The sequence below is a fragment of the Oryzias latipes genome, chromosome 1 (assembly GCF_053564925.1).
Source record: "Oryzias latipes strain Hd-rR chromosome 1, Olatipes_Hd-rR_3.1".
NCBI classification, from domain to species: Eukaryota; Metazoa; Chordata; class Actinopteri; order Beloniformes; family Adrianichthyidae; genus Oryzias; species Oryzias latipes.
Window position 1 is genome coordinate 38,583,509 of NC_136237.1, and position 14,374 is coordinate 38,597,882.

Consider the following 14,374-nt stretch of genomic DNA (forward strand, 5'->3'; position numbering starts at 1 on the left):
TTGTTGGATTTTTCCTTAATTCCTCCCTTTGCTGTTGTACTCTTGGAATGATTTTGGTCAGTTTTTTCCCCTCTAGGACGGATATCTACCGTTTCCTTCATTCATAGAAAATAACACACCATAATCATCACATCGAAATCTACACACTTTACAAAGCTCAGTTTGTATCTTTCCCTGCTATTTTTTTATTTTTAAGGCCAATAAATGTTGTTCCTTCAAATATGGCGCAATTTAGGTCCAGAACAGCCCCAGATCATCACACTACCACCACCATGGTTCACATGTTTACACTGTTTTGGTCTCTGTCCAGGTATCTGCGTTCAGTCTACTTTTTTTGTGAACTGTAACTGAGGAAAATAGGATCTGCACTCCTTCACTTGATATTCTGCTTTCTTTATTTCTTATTGGATGAGTTGCTGTTGTTTTCTTGGAGTGATTTTGGTGGATTGGTCTCTTTTAGGAAGCTTATCTACTATTTTCACCATTCATAGAAATGTCACTGTGGCTCTCTGGAGTCCTGACATTGCACACTGTAAAAACTGAATCTTAAGAAGGTAAAAAGAAAAAAAAAATCAAGAAAAAAATTCCTAATTATCTGTCTTCCATAAAAAATAATCCATAAAGAAAGTACAATGGCAAATTTATCCTCATTTGAAAAAACGTATCTTAGAGAATATAATTTTTTGCCTAAAATAAGAATTCTTGTTAAAATAATTTTTCTTGCCCCATTGACAGATGTTTTTTAAAGCAAATCTACCAATTGGGCCTGCACGGTGGCACAGTGGTTAGCACTCTTTCCTCACAGCAAGAAGGCCCCTGGTTCAAGTCCCAGCTGGGGGACATGAAACACAACATCAATGGGGGACCTTTCTATGTGGACTTTGCATCTTCTCCACACAAAATGTTCTCTCCAGGATCTCTGGCTTCCTCCCACCATCCCAAAACATGCTTCATAGGTTAATTGGCAACTCTAAATTGTCCCTAGGTGTGAGTGTGAGAGTGAATGGGGTTGTGATTGTGGACATTCTACACTGTGACAGACTGGCGAACTGTCCAGGGCATTCCGCCTTCACCCACAAGTGGCCGGGATAGGCTCCGGCAGCCCCGCGACCCCGAAAGGGAAAAGCGGAATAGAAAATGAATGAATGAATCTACCAATTGTGTAGAACTTTTAAACTCATTTTTAAGGGATTGTATTTGCAGTGCAGGAATATCCCAGTACATCTCAACAGACTGACACACCTCAGTGACTTACGTTTGCTTCAGTTTGCAACATGACATTGTATTTCTTTTATCTTTAATCATGGTTGACTCTTTCCGAGTTTCTCTTTAAGTCATTGCTTGATTCAACTGGTCTGGCACTCATGAGTGTTGGGTGTGGCAAGAGAAAATGAACTCTCTCTAAAAAGATCTGGTTAACCACATCTTATTCATTACACCAGGAAAATATTTTCTACATAGAGACACAAGTTTCTACGACTTGCTTTCGCTTTAAGTAATGAAATCATGCTTGACAAAATGCTTTTTATATTAATTCAGGTAAAGGGCGTCTGGATGTTTGCAGCTTAACAACCATTAAGCAGAATTTAGAATAAAAGAATTTTGTTTTGTCTCATTTCTGGCTGCTTTCTTCTTTCTGTTCAAAATGAATTGGTTTTTTGTTGTTTTTTTTCAAATGCACCTGATTTATATTATGCTCCAGAAACATTTCCAAAATCCCAGGAATGCTGTAAGGAAACACACAAACCGTGGACATTTGTGAGAGCTAGTAATGATTTGTATTGTGTATAAAAGCTGGTACAATTATGTTTTATGACTTTTCAGCTCAAACTAGGCTCTGAAAGGAAACATGATCAGTTTTGTCTGTGGAATGTCTCAGCAAGAATGTGCAAAGTTTCTGAACTTTCACCTCCAGTATGCTGCTGAACTCAGGCATTCCTGCGCGCTCGATAACATGCAACCAGTGTTGACTCTCAGATCGGTGCGTGTCATTTCATCCATCTCTAAATGCAGTATTCTTTTCAGGCATTAAGTTGTTTCTTCTTCTATTTTTTTCCAGAATATGCCTTAAATTTTGAATTCATCACCACATTAACCCTGAATTTAGTAAGTATACCTCTTTGCTTTGTGGAGGCCCAGATGACACATGATGAGTGAACTCGAGTTTGCCAACAAAAATACAAAGACGTTTCCTTTGCTTATTTACTTTCAACTAGGTTTTTATCGATTGATCAACTGAAGATTTTGTTTTTGGTTTTGGTTTTTAACAAAAACATGTAGACATATTCAAATTGTTTTTACCAATTTTGTTTAAATTACTTTTTATATTTGTTGGCATACAAAGATGCTGAAAAATTGGGAGACAAATAAGGATTATTTATGTATTTTCTTTTTTTTTTCTTCTTTTTTTACCAACAGGACACATTTTTGTTATATATTTTTCCTCGTATTTTGGTGTTAAACCGTTTAAAGCCTCCAGTCACCACACCCACCAGTTGCTCCGGGAGTTTCAAAATTAACCTGAATTAATAGCAAGCAGCCGTTTGCAAAAAATAAACCAAGTTGTAGTAAACAGGAATTATCCCTTTAGGTACGGGATGAGCTTGGAATTCTGGGATGGAAAACGCGCAGGGCTCCGATTAAAAGGGGCTCAAAGCTCACATACACACACACACCCACACATACACACACTGGCCTTCAGTCCCCAGATCTCCAGCTGCCCAGGGCTCTAAAGTCACGCTGTCCCAGTGTGATTGAAGGTCCAGCTGGTAGACCAGCCCTTTTGATCTCTTTTTCTTTTATGAGAAAGACAAACAGCGCCTCGTCGCCACCAACACTGCTGTGATTGATACACACACATGCTCACATTGTGATCAGCCGGGTGTGGACACACACACGCACACACATTTTCTTAATGGATGTATCTGTCGCTGTAATCGCTCTGCTAACGACTTGCTCAAATTCTGAATGAGACCTAAAGGGTGGAGCTAAAAACAGGAGATATAAGCTGTGCCTGGAATGTTTTGGTTTGTTTCTGTTGATTGAAGCTTCAAGAATGACTTTGTTCATTTTGGGTTTGTGTTCCTGTTGGTGCACTCAAGTGTGAGAAGATGTTTTAAAACCAGGAACTGTCTCATGAGGTACAGTTTGTTTGCCACAAACAGACGTAGATTCTGTTTTCCAGAGTGCATAGACACTGCTGTTGTGGAGGCTGTACGTGTTCTTCTCATCCACTGTGTCTGTTCTGTGGTCGTGATCTGCGCTCGTTGGTGATGGAGTTTCTCAGCCTTCTCACTTCTTTTCAGTGTTTATTTTACATTTCTCCTATAACTTGTTATAACATGTTTTTTCCTGATAATACCTTGAAAGCAGACATGAAGGGGATTACAAAACTATATGTTTGGAGTTGCTTTCAGAGTTTTTGCGTTGGTTGAAAGTTTCCTTGGTTTTCTGCCGCCTGAATTCAGGACGTGTCCAAAATGGTTCCACAGCAGTTTGACAGGGCTGTCAGCAACATTTCAAACCGTTCTTCAGAGAAATATGAGAAAGAAGCAAGGCAAACAAATAATTACAAGCAAGAAAGACGCAAGATAAAACATGAATGTGTTGTAAATGCATTATTTTGGGTGTTTCTACCCCAGAATGGAGGAGCTCAATGGGAGTTCATGAAGGAAATTTACATCCAAAGGACACGAGAGCTGATGATCAGGCGTGAACAGAGTAATGGAGGGTCGATGAATGTGTGGAAGACAGAACATTTACTACATGTCCACTTTTTCATGATGGAAAAGGTAGGAAAGAGCAATAATGGATGAAGGTTGATTTCTACTGACGGAAAGTATTTCGTTATTACACCACATCAATAAGACACAATGCTGTGCTTTTGTTTCTATCAAAGTTCTATTGATAGAAAAGAGGTTAGGTGAATTGCTGGCCCCGCCCCTTCCTCTGGTCTATGTAGGGACAAAATAATAACTGTTTGGTTTTCAGAGAGCAGGACTTTTAAGTCATTCAGGAATCAGCAAACATCAGAAAATCACAGGAAATTCCACTTTTTGGGTCAGAAATAGGAAACACAGTGACAACTTCCAACAAGGCTGTAACACATCAGACCCAAAGAGGTTCTTCCCACATCGCCATAGTAACTCCTCAGTAACCGCCTTGCAGTATGCCTCCACCGAACAAAGCAAAAGTGCTGTACCCGATGTTGATACAGACATTCAAAAGTGGTCAGTGAAATACAAAGTTTGAATAAGTGAACTATCCCAACAAGGATTGCAACGCTCATGAATTCCATTATTTTCTCTGGTTACTTTGCCCCGCCCTCGTAATTCCTGGCCAATAACTGAAGAGATCTTTAGTCATGTGGTTTTGTTTAAAAGCTTAAGTCCAGAACAGGAAAGTCTGCTTGACAACAGTCTGAATACAGACCAAACGCAAGGTTCAGGACTCGATCAGGACCAAATTAAGCAGACTGGGTCCGGACCCACAGATTTTTTTCAGTCTGAGACAATAATAACCAGACAGACAAAGGAGTTCGGTCATCAGTCTGAGGTTTCTTCTGTTTTTTCCCTGCAATCCTTTTTTTAGGGATTTTTCCTTACCGAGAAAGAGGGGGGATTCCCAGTTTAGTCTGTTTAGTTTAGTTTAGCAATCAGCTATTGTATTTTATAACTGATTTTGTGTTTTGCACATTTAGTGAAGCCCGTTGAATGAACTGTGTTGTAATATTGGGCTATATAAATGAAACTGAGTTGAATTGAATGAGTACCGGGATGAATCTAACGTTATAGATTATGGTGAGCCTTCATTTAGGATCAGGATTTAGAGAAGAGAGAAACAGTGAGGCCGACAGATGAACATCGTCATGCATATTTGCTGTTTCTTATATTTGTCTCAAAAGTAAGATTTTGTCCTCAGAAAAGGTTTACCCCTTGATTTTGCTTTTCCCCACCACGCTTGACTTTCCCTAAGCGGCCCGCTCTTCCACAGCCACACACCAGAACGAAGGCAGAGATGAGCGCTGTTTAGGGCTAAACGATATGAGGAAAACTCGCGATATGCGATATTGGTGATTAATACTGCGATAACGATATAATTTGCGGTATATAAACAAATAGCAAAACAACCAAAAACATAATTTCCATTTCACTGCAACAGTTTAAAAATTATACTCCAAATGACCCTCGTCGACGTAGTAGTCAAACATCTAACATAAAAGGGCTCATCTGATTGATCAACAACGTAAACGGGTCCTTCCGATTGGTTAAATGCATAAAGGGATTTATTTCATTTGTTCAATATTTCAAGCTGCCATGAGATTGTTTTAGCACATTTAAGGTAACCATTTATTGCGATTTTCGCCGTCTTTTGCGGTATGCATATTCCACAGCTTAATGTCGCGATAACGATAAATTTGCAGTATATTGTGTAGGCCTAGCGCTGTTGTTGTCTCTCTTTGATCAGTGGGAATTGCTGAAAGGTAACAGGTAGAGCTAAGAGAACATGTCTTCTTCTACAGCCTCAGCTTGACCAGCACTTTGCTTCAAAACCGCCATTTCTTATCAAAATAAAGGTTTGACGAAATGCCCAGTACACTAAAAGATATACCGTCCTCTCACAGTCCTGTCCACCTATGTATACCTTGATTATTGTGATTGTTCATACCATCACAGCTGCTTTAAGGCTCCCACTGCTCGCTTTCTACAAGCTACCCGCTCTTGGTGAGACCGAAACTTTTGAAAAATCAGCAGGGTGTGAGTGAATGAAGAGAGTGGACGACAGAGGAGTCAGGAAATCAATGGAAGTGGTAAATATTAGGAACCGTAAATACACAAAGACAGAAAAACAGAACAAAGTAAAAACAAAAAGAAGCTGACAGAGAGATGTGGAAAACAGAAGAATAAAGAACAACATAGACTGAATGCAAAAACAGGAGATAATTCAATCCAGACTCTGTGAATTCCAGAGGTCAGATGCGTTTCTCACCCCCACGCCCTCCGTAATTCGCCGTGTTGTCAGGCTCCCTAATAAATCAACGCTTTTATGAAACACAAGCGGCAGCCAAAGATCAAAGGGGAAAATTAGCAGCTGTCTTTTTGCTCTCCTTTCATGTTCGCCGCAGGGTTAATCACCAATTGCGCCATCAGCCTAATTTCTGCTTTAAAACAAACTCCCCAAGCAAGTTGGAGGGGGGGCTGTTTGTTGGCACTTCCATTTTATGGCCCTGGACTTTATCCTGAGACAAGAGGAGGGAAGAAAGGGTGCTGAGTGTGATGGACTGTGTTCCTACCTTCTCCTATTCTTCCCTCCCTGCGTATTCTTTCACTTTTGCTGCCTTCACACTGCTTTGTTGACACATTCGAGCAGCTCTCACTGCCGGCGTTCTCTCCTCCTTCTTATAGCTCCAAGGTGGTGCTGCTGAACTCTGATGACCTTTGTTCTCCAGCTGTTTCTGTTTTTCTCCTGCAGGACTCTGGTTACTTCTCAGGAGCTGATATACCTGTAATTTTAGACCAGACCTGGTGCGATAACCTGAAGTTGGTAAAAAGAAGTTGCGAAAGTTTCACATTTTATTTAAAAACATTGAAAACGGTGGGTGTGTTTACATGTGGGTGATAGGGGTTTCACTCTGACCTTTTTGCCCACACTACAGTTTGTTTACAATGTGGCTTTGTTACAGCCGGTGTACGAGCTCGGCTGAACTTTGGTGTTGACCAAATGAGCAGACTGTGATCCACCTTGAAACGAGGGTCTAGGTTCAGCCATGGCATCAGGCCCGGCCTGGCCTGCCTTCTGAATCAGCCCCGCCCCCAAGACAGGCGCTGCAGTATTGTTCCTGGTTTAGACTAAGTATTGTTGTACCCTAAAATCGCCAAAAATGGACACAAGCCAACACAGAATGCACAAGCATGAAATTAGCTAAACTACTTCTGCATCAGTGAGGCAAGTGCAGCCAAGCACATCAGCTCTGCTTCTCTATTCTGCTGTTTGGGAGCGTTCACCGCTGCTTCGCAGCAACACTCACATTCCCTCGCCTGGTCCAGATGACCGGACGAGTCATCAGTGTATCACCGTCAGATTCTTTTGGAATATATATTTACAGCATATATATTGGTTATTTATTCTTGATGGTCCGCGATCTACCCACATGTCCTTCATCGACGCAATGAGCACCACAGGTCTCAGTGCTTTGAGTGACGCAAGTGCTGCGCCTTTCACACATTTGACCACAGTAAATGTAGGTGCCATGAATTAACTGTGGCTGTTATTAGGGTGAATGAATATTGTTTTTGTTTGTGTTCTGATTATAGTATTAGGCATTCAGCTGGTGGGTCACATGTTTGTGAGACATTAAGTGATTTAAACTCACCTGTGGTTATTCCCCGTGTAAGATGGAGGGGGGGGGGGGGGGGGGGGGGGGGGTTGCCGTCTCTTTTGTCTGACCGCTTTTGTGCTTTTTTCTTGATTTTTTGCTTTTTTCTTAATCCCGATATCATAACTGAACTTAATTACCTTCTTTTTTCACTACTAAAAAGTTCAAACTTTGAATTTGTGACTCTTTGGTTTTTGAAGTCGCTACAGTAAGACTGAGACTAGGGTTGAAATCCTGTTCTAAAATTATCAAAACTACACAGTCTAATTTGTTCACTTTAAACCAAAACAGTTTAAAATATTTTTTTCAAACAGATTTCAAAATATTATTTTAAACATAAGAAATAAAAGCCATGCTTATGCTGCAGTCTCATGACACGAAATGGTGCATAACAAGGAAAAACCGACACGTTCTATTATTTACCTCTTTCTATAGATTCCACGCTGTTCTTTGACCTTTTCCTCGCCTCTTCTCTTCTTTGCTTTTGCGTTTCTCTCCTCCAGTTTTGCTGCCTTTCTCCATCTTTTTCCTCTCTACAGACGGTTGTCAGAGAGGTGCATAGCAGCAAAAGCTTTGATGATTTTCCTCTTTGCCTATCTGCTGTGCAATATGTTTTGAAAGTAACCCTCCCTCTGAACACCTGCTGAGTGGCTGCGTGACACTGGAAAACATCCCACAATGAGGGTCAAAACACTTTCATCTTAGTTTTAGCGATAGCTTTGGGAGCTCTCTCAGGATTAAGTGAACATTATGCAGTTGGCCAGAGCTCAGGTTCTGCACACTTACTCTCCCCAGCTTCTTTCGCGACTTCCTTTTTTCACAGTGGGTGGCTTGAGCTCTTAATTTAGGAGGAATATCATGACCTTGAAGTATAAATGGTGCCATTTTTCACAAAATGAAAATTACAAGTTTTTCTCCCAACAGTTTGTTGACACTCATGAGCCATGGCGGTTTTTGACTAAAAACATGGAGTGATATAAATAAGGCTCTTGGGTGGTTTTGCTCTTTATCTTCACTTTGTGATTAAATATGAGATACTTCTGGAGACTTGAGGGTGAGTTCCAGTTTTCAGAGGTTGTGACTCACACTCAAACCATCAAAGTCTGAATAATTATTACTTAACGTCTTTTCAAAATGCGCCCTGCGTTGTCGTTGTTGGGTTCTTGAAGCGTACGTTAACTGTCAGGACTGCTGCGTGTATACTACTGCAGTCACATGTAGGAGCCGCTGTCATGCAAGTTTGCCCCAGACGATGGGTAAAGTCGCCATGGATTGTGTGGAGTAAGAGGGTTTTTACTTCGAAATATAATTAGTCACAATAACATAAGAAATGGTCATCAAAACATTTATTTAAAAAATTCTGAGCAAAAAAAAAACAACTTAACTTTTAACTACAAAGATGAATTTTAAAAAAACGTACCTGATTTATAGTTTAAAAGTCATAGAATCTAGAAGACAAAATTTAAAATTAAAGGACTAGGATAAAAGTAGAATCTTGAAATTAAAATAAGGAGCTTTTTTTTTTTACTGTCTTCTGGCAAAAGAAAAGTTTTCACTGAGGGATTACTTGGTTTACTTCCAGATTTTTGGCTCCCATCACATTTGGATCAAGAAATCTGATTGCAGATTTGGTCATTGGGTTAAATGCACCCAGTGACCTGCTGCCCATTTTCTTCTGTTTCTATTAAAACCCTCTCAGTAAACGCTGCAGCTGTTCAACATTTATTAGTTTGGAAATGAATTTATAGTCGCCCTCATTCAAGATACAATTGTGAGAAAGAAAGTGCAGCATCTTTCAACGTAAAGCTTCTCATTAGGAAATAATAAAAACTGCATCTGGTCCCTAAGAGGTCTTGAAATGAGGAAAACGCACCCTTAGGTGAAAAATAAAAACGAAATGCTGTCATAAAATTGTGTCAGTATTCGCTGAGTCAAAATGTTAAGGCATGACTCAGAGATGGCTGTTTGAGCAAAAAGAGATTGAAGCTGTGCTTTTATTATCTGTTTATGGAGGAAGTTGGCAGAGTCTGCTTCTTTGACGATCCCATTGTGGAACATTTGTTACCCTTTTTTTATTTATTTACCACTGCTTTAGTCAACCAACATTCTGTTGTTGGATGGGTTTGATTCTGTTGTTCAGGGGAAAAAGTGACTTTACAGTCAATTTACTTTCTTATAGGGAGTAAAACAATTCCTAATTATTCCTCTTTTTTTCTCTCTGTGCTTAATGCATGGTGCCCCCCCCCCCCCCCCCCCCCCATAGCAAAACCTTTGCCCCCACTTGCACTCCCCCCCCCCCCAGTTGAGTCTGTTCTAAAGATAAATTAACAGAGCAAATTATAAAAGAGAAAAAACTCAAGCTGGGCCTGGACTACTAATGGTTAACTGAAACGATCCAACCATTCTGCATTTGCATATTGTCCATATGTTTTTGGAATGTTGTTCTTTCACATTAAAACTTTCTCCCTTTGCTATTTGAACTCACTTTTACTCCTTTTACTTTGATATTCTTTGCAAAACAAACAGCAGAAACAGCTTGAGACCTGCAGAGCTGGAAGTGAATGCAAACTGGCTGGATGATGAGAACGCGAGCCGTTCCACAGGTGACTGAATATCTCATTCATGCTGAGCACACACTGCATTGTTTGGTTTTGTCGGCATGACTGCCGCCGTGTGTGAACAGGCTTAGATCACTTGCTTCTCAGTTGAGCCCGTTTCAACCAGCAGGATGTTGAAATGTGACTATGACTCAAAGAGCCATTGTTGCATCCTTTTTGGTCGTGTTGCCTTACCTTTGTCCGCGGCATCATTTAGTCACCAGAGGCCGTTCGTTGGCTTTATTGTGTGTGGACTGAGCACCAGTCTAGCTGCTCTCATCTTTTCTATTCAGCTCTAAAAGCCCAACTGCTCTCAAGTCAAACACATCCCAATAATCACTTGATGCTGGTTAAAAGTGGCCGTCAGGGTTCAAATGAATGGTCACACATATTTATCACAATCACTTGATATATTTACCACGGTGTAATTGATATTATTAACAAGTAATTAGTACACGTTTACTTTGTCAGAGGAAGTACAGCTCAAAGGACCATCAAAACACAAACCGGATCTGCAGCTCACACTTCAAAGACAGCGGAGCTATGCGCTGATGCAACGCACCGTTTGAAATACCGTTTCTAACCTGCTGCTTTGTGCTAATCTGGTGGCAACGGGATGTGTTATGTAAATGAAGAGGGGTTTATGGTTCTGCAGCTAATCAACAATGTAATGGGGGCTCGTCACACAGCTCACACCATAGGTTGGTGAGAATCTCTTCAGAATTCTAGCTATGATTCAGATTGCCACTAAATCTTTGATTTAACAGAAAAAAATGTGTTTTGGGAGAAAAACAGGCCACGGGGCAAGTCCAAAGTTACTGGAAAATGTGTAAAAGTGTGAGGAGGTGTAGACACTTCAGTCAGGGATGACTCTGTTTTCCTAAAACTGGTTTTCTCTTATTGGTTTTTGTTTACAGCCTTCATTAGAGCAGCTGTGGTAACCGCATGACGGGGCTTCTGCTGTTAAAATCACGCACAGGTTTATGTGATGTTTCTGCAGGTTTCTCCACATATTCAGGTCAAATTAGCAGTGCTTTCTTTGAATGAAAGTATATTTGTTTCCTGCTAACATTTCATCTCACTGTGTTTGAATACAAATTCAAGCTCTCCATTCATTTAATTTCCTTATAGCAGACATTGTAGAGAAATGTTCGTATAGTTTAAAAACGTTTAGGTTAATAACCATAACCTGCTGCCCTAACCACCGTGGGTCCTGCATATAAATGGGGAGACGGCATTGATGCTGCACTGATGCTCTTCATCCGATGAAGACTCCCGCTTGGACTTTTGTTTTCTTGAGGGCTGGGGCTTTACCCTTGCTGGGTTTCTTGGGAGGTATGTTGTCTAAAAATGTGTACATTTGTAAAATGACAAGATTATAATCTGTGCTCGGAGTTGCAATGACCAGCGGTGTAGGATGGCCCGCTTTTTATTTACCCTGGGCTTCAGGGCGGCCACTGGCACTTGATACTGACGGCCACTGTCCGGACACATTCAAACATCATCCAATCCAGTCGCCGTGATTTGGTAACGGCATTATCCCCGCCTGACCGACGGCTGGCTAACTAACGCTGTCTACATTCGTGACCAGGCTAACGATTTTCTAAAAATCGGGCGGCGGCATGAATTCTTAAAGATTCTGACAATGCCTCCTTATCCTGCGTTGGCGGTTGCATTTGTGACCATCATAATAAACCACTGCTGATGTATTTGACTTTTTCAGCCTCAACTGTCCTCTTCTTGCTGTTATTCATGCAGCTGCATCCGGTCATAAGTCAGTGCACACATAGCTGAGAGAGGTGGACAAACTTGCAGAATTTCAGGATCCCTTTGAGAGTGCAGCTCAATTCTGTGTGTCCTAACTGATTGGCAGGAATATTTTCATTTACAGAACAGACAAATCAAATGTTTGTTTCTGGCAATGTCAGCATTGCGCTGCAATCTGGAGATTTCAAGTTCTAGAGAAACTGTGCCTATTTAGCTCTGCAGGCAAATGTTCGGAGCTGAGCAGGGAGCAGAACACAAGACACATTGTGCCTGACAAAATCGCTTTTGTAAAATCTACATGAAACACTGGTTGATGAGTCAATCAGTGCAGCGGTAACAGTCCTGTCTCCCTGTTTGAAGTCCCACTCCAAGAAGGAGGGTCTAAGGGCAGGGATGCCTTGTTTAGCTCAGTCTGTTTAGTTTATTTTAGCAATCAGCTATTGTACTTTGACAGATTTTATGTTTTCCTATAATTATCAGTGTGAAACCCAATGAGACAACTGTGTTGTGAGATTAGGCCATGTAAATAAACTGAATTTAATAGAGTATTTGGAGCTGTTTTCAAAGCGTTCCCATTGATCTTTTAATTCTAATTATACCATGGTCCGGGTGAATACTCGATTCTGAATGGCTGCTGGGTATGCGTTAAAACCTGATAACCGCACGGTGAAAAAAGAAGTTCCGGTCGGCTAGCTTAAATGATTTGTATCACTGCGCCGGCTTCTGTAAAACAACCTTTTGCTTCATCATCTGGGCAAAAACAAGCGGTAAGCGATTAACTTTCCCTCTGAATTGATGCTTTATTCAACCCATCGGGAAGATCAACATATATCGCCGAATCTTGACTGCAGCGGTGGTACTGCACGACGCGGACTATATGTTATATATATGATGCGCCGCATCACGTAACATATAGTACGCTGTTTATGAGAAAAGTGATCCAAATCGAAAAAAAAACAAGAATAAAGTACTAAAACTGAAAAAAAAAATTTTTTTTGTAAATGACCATGGTATAAGCGGGTTAATGGCCTTCGAAGTGTGCGGTTACTATTTTTTAACGCACTTCGCGGAAGCAACCGTCCGCTTCGCGTCGGACGGCGTGCGTGCGTTAAAAAGTAGTAACCGCACACTTCGGCCATTAACCCTCACTTATGCCACTTGTAGCCAAACTAAAAAAAAAAAACGTGTCGTTTTCAAGAACGTAGTTTCTGCAGAGTGGAAATTCCCCTCCGAGTTGGGGTCAGGAATGTTGGCAGGGGCAACCCTGCCCCCCTTCCCATCCCCGTTTCTGAGAGCTCTGTCTGAATTCTCTCCCACTAGCTTACAGCCCCTCAAACCCCCAACTTAACATTACCTGTGCAACAAAAATGACAAGCAATATGGGAGCTATCCAGCTGCACAGTTTTGAGCCAGATTCCCGGTCAGATGAGGAAAACATGTCATGACGCTCTAGCGTGAGGACCCAGATGCTGTAACCCAGAAGGAAGACAGGTGAGGGATTTGGCGAGAAAAGGTTTATTATTCCTGCTAGGAAGATGGTAGGAGTAGTAGCTGGGTGAGGTCCGGACTTGACTACGGCTGGTGGCGTGGCTGGAGGGCTTAGTGCGGTTAAGGAGAGCCGTGGGATCCTCAGGATGTCTCTGAGCAGCAGGAGGGAAGAGAGCGCTGATGTCACTCGTGAGGTGCTGGTAATCCTGAGACAATAGGCAATAATTAGTTTGAGGCTTGGAACAAGACAAGAGTTTGCAGAGCAAAAAACTTAAGACCAGGCATAGTCACCATAAGGGGTAACGAACTGGCGTTGAACTGATGAGTAAGGTCTCCTTTTAAGCAGTATGGCCGATGAGGTGAGTGGCGTCAGCTGGTGGCAATCAGGGAGCAGAGCAGGCAGAGCTGGAGGGGGAGGAGTCTGACAGGCACCATGACAAAACAAAGATGTCTACAAGTAGATATGTCAGCATGGAGCAGAGCAGGGAGCCCAGCATATGATCTAAATAAACTCTTTTTTAAATGGCTTTTTTTCATCTGCTCCTGATTCACAATGTAAATAAAGAAATATTCAGAAATGCAATTTAGAGCTTAATTTCCTTAATATTTTTCCTCCATCTTTAAAAAAAAAAATGCGACAAGAATATGTTAAAAACACAATAGAGTGGGTCTTTAAGTTGACATCGCAAGAGTCCCAAATGATAGGTTTTGAACTCAAAGTGGAAAAAAAAGACTTGTTCGTGTCTGAATAACAGGTGAGGCCTAAAAAACGATGTGCAAATGAGTGCATGCGTTTTCCACGCTGGAATGGAACTAGACGACCAACCGTTTCTGTGTGCACTGGTCCGGCAAATATTCACTCAAATCAGATAAAGTCTACGTTTGGCCAAAACGGATTAGACCTGGCATTGTTTCTATACATTATTAAAGTTTTAAGCCACCGAAAAACAGGATTGAAAAAAGAAAAAAAGAAGGGAGAGCGGGAGGAGAAAGTAATTGTTCATCCTCTGTGCTCACACCTACAGCTTATGAAGCGAATCCCTTATCCATTGCTTCAAAAGATGACCACTCCGGTTGATTTTCACTTTCATAACAACTTTACCTGACTTATTTCTCTGCTTGTTCATTAAGATTGTTCTTTCCTAAA

The 14,374-nt window shown here is 41.2% G+C and overlaps 1 protein-coding gene and 1 long non-coding RNA gene across 2 annotated transcripts in view; one reads left to right on the forward strand and one right to left on the reverse strand.

The window, feature by feature from the left end:
* The window catches only part of LOC101156143 (axin-2), a 56,481-nt gene that overhangs the window by 23,066 nt on the left and 19,041 nt on the right, over positions 1 to 14,374 (forward strand). The window lies entirely within an intron of this gene.
* On the reverse strand, positions 13,241 to 13,654 carry LOC144994936 (uncharacterized). Its single transcript, XR_013658675.1, has 2 exons — positions 13,519 to 13,654; positions 13,241 to 13,433 (listed from the first exon to the last, which is right to left on the reverse strand). It is a non-coding gene; the product is annotated as an uncharacterized LOC144994936 (long non-coding RNA).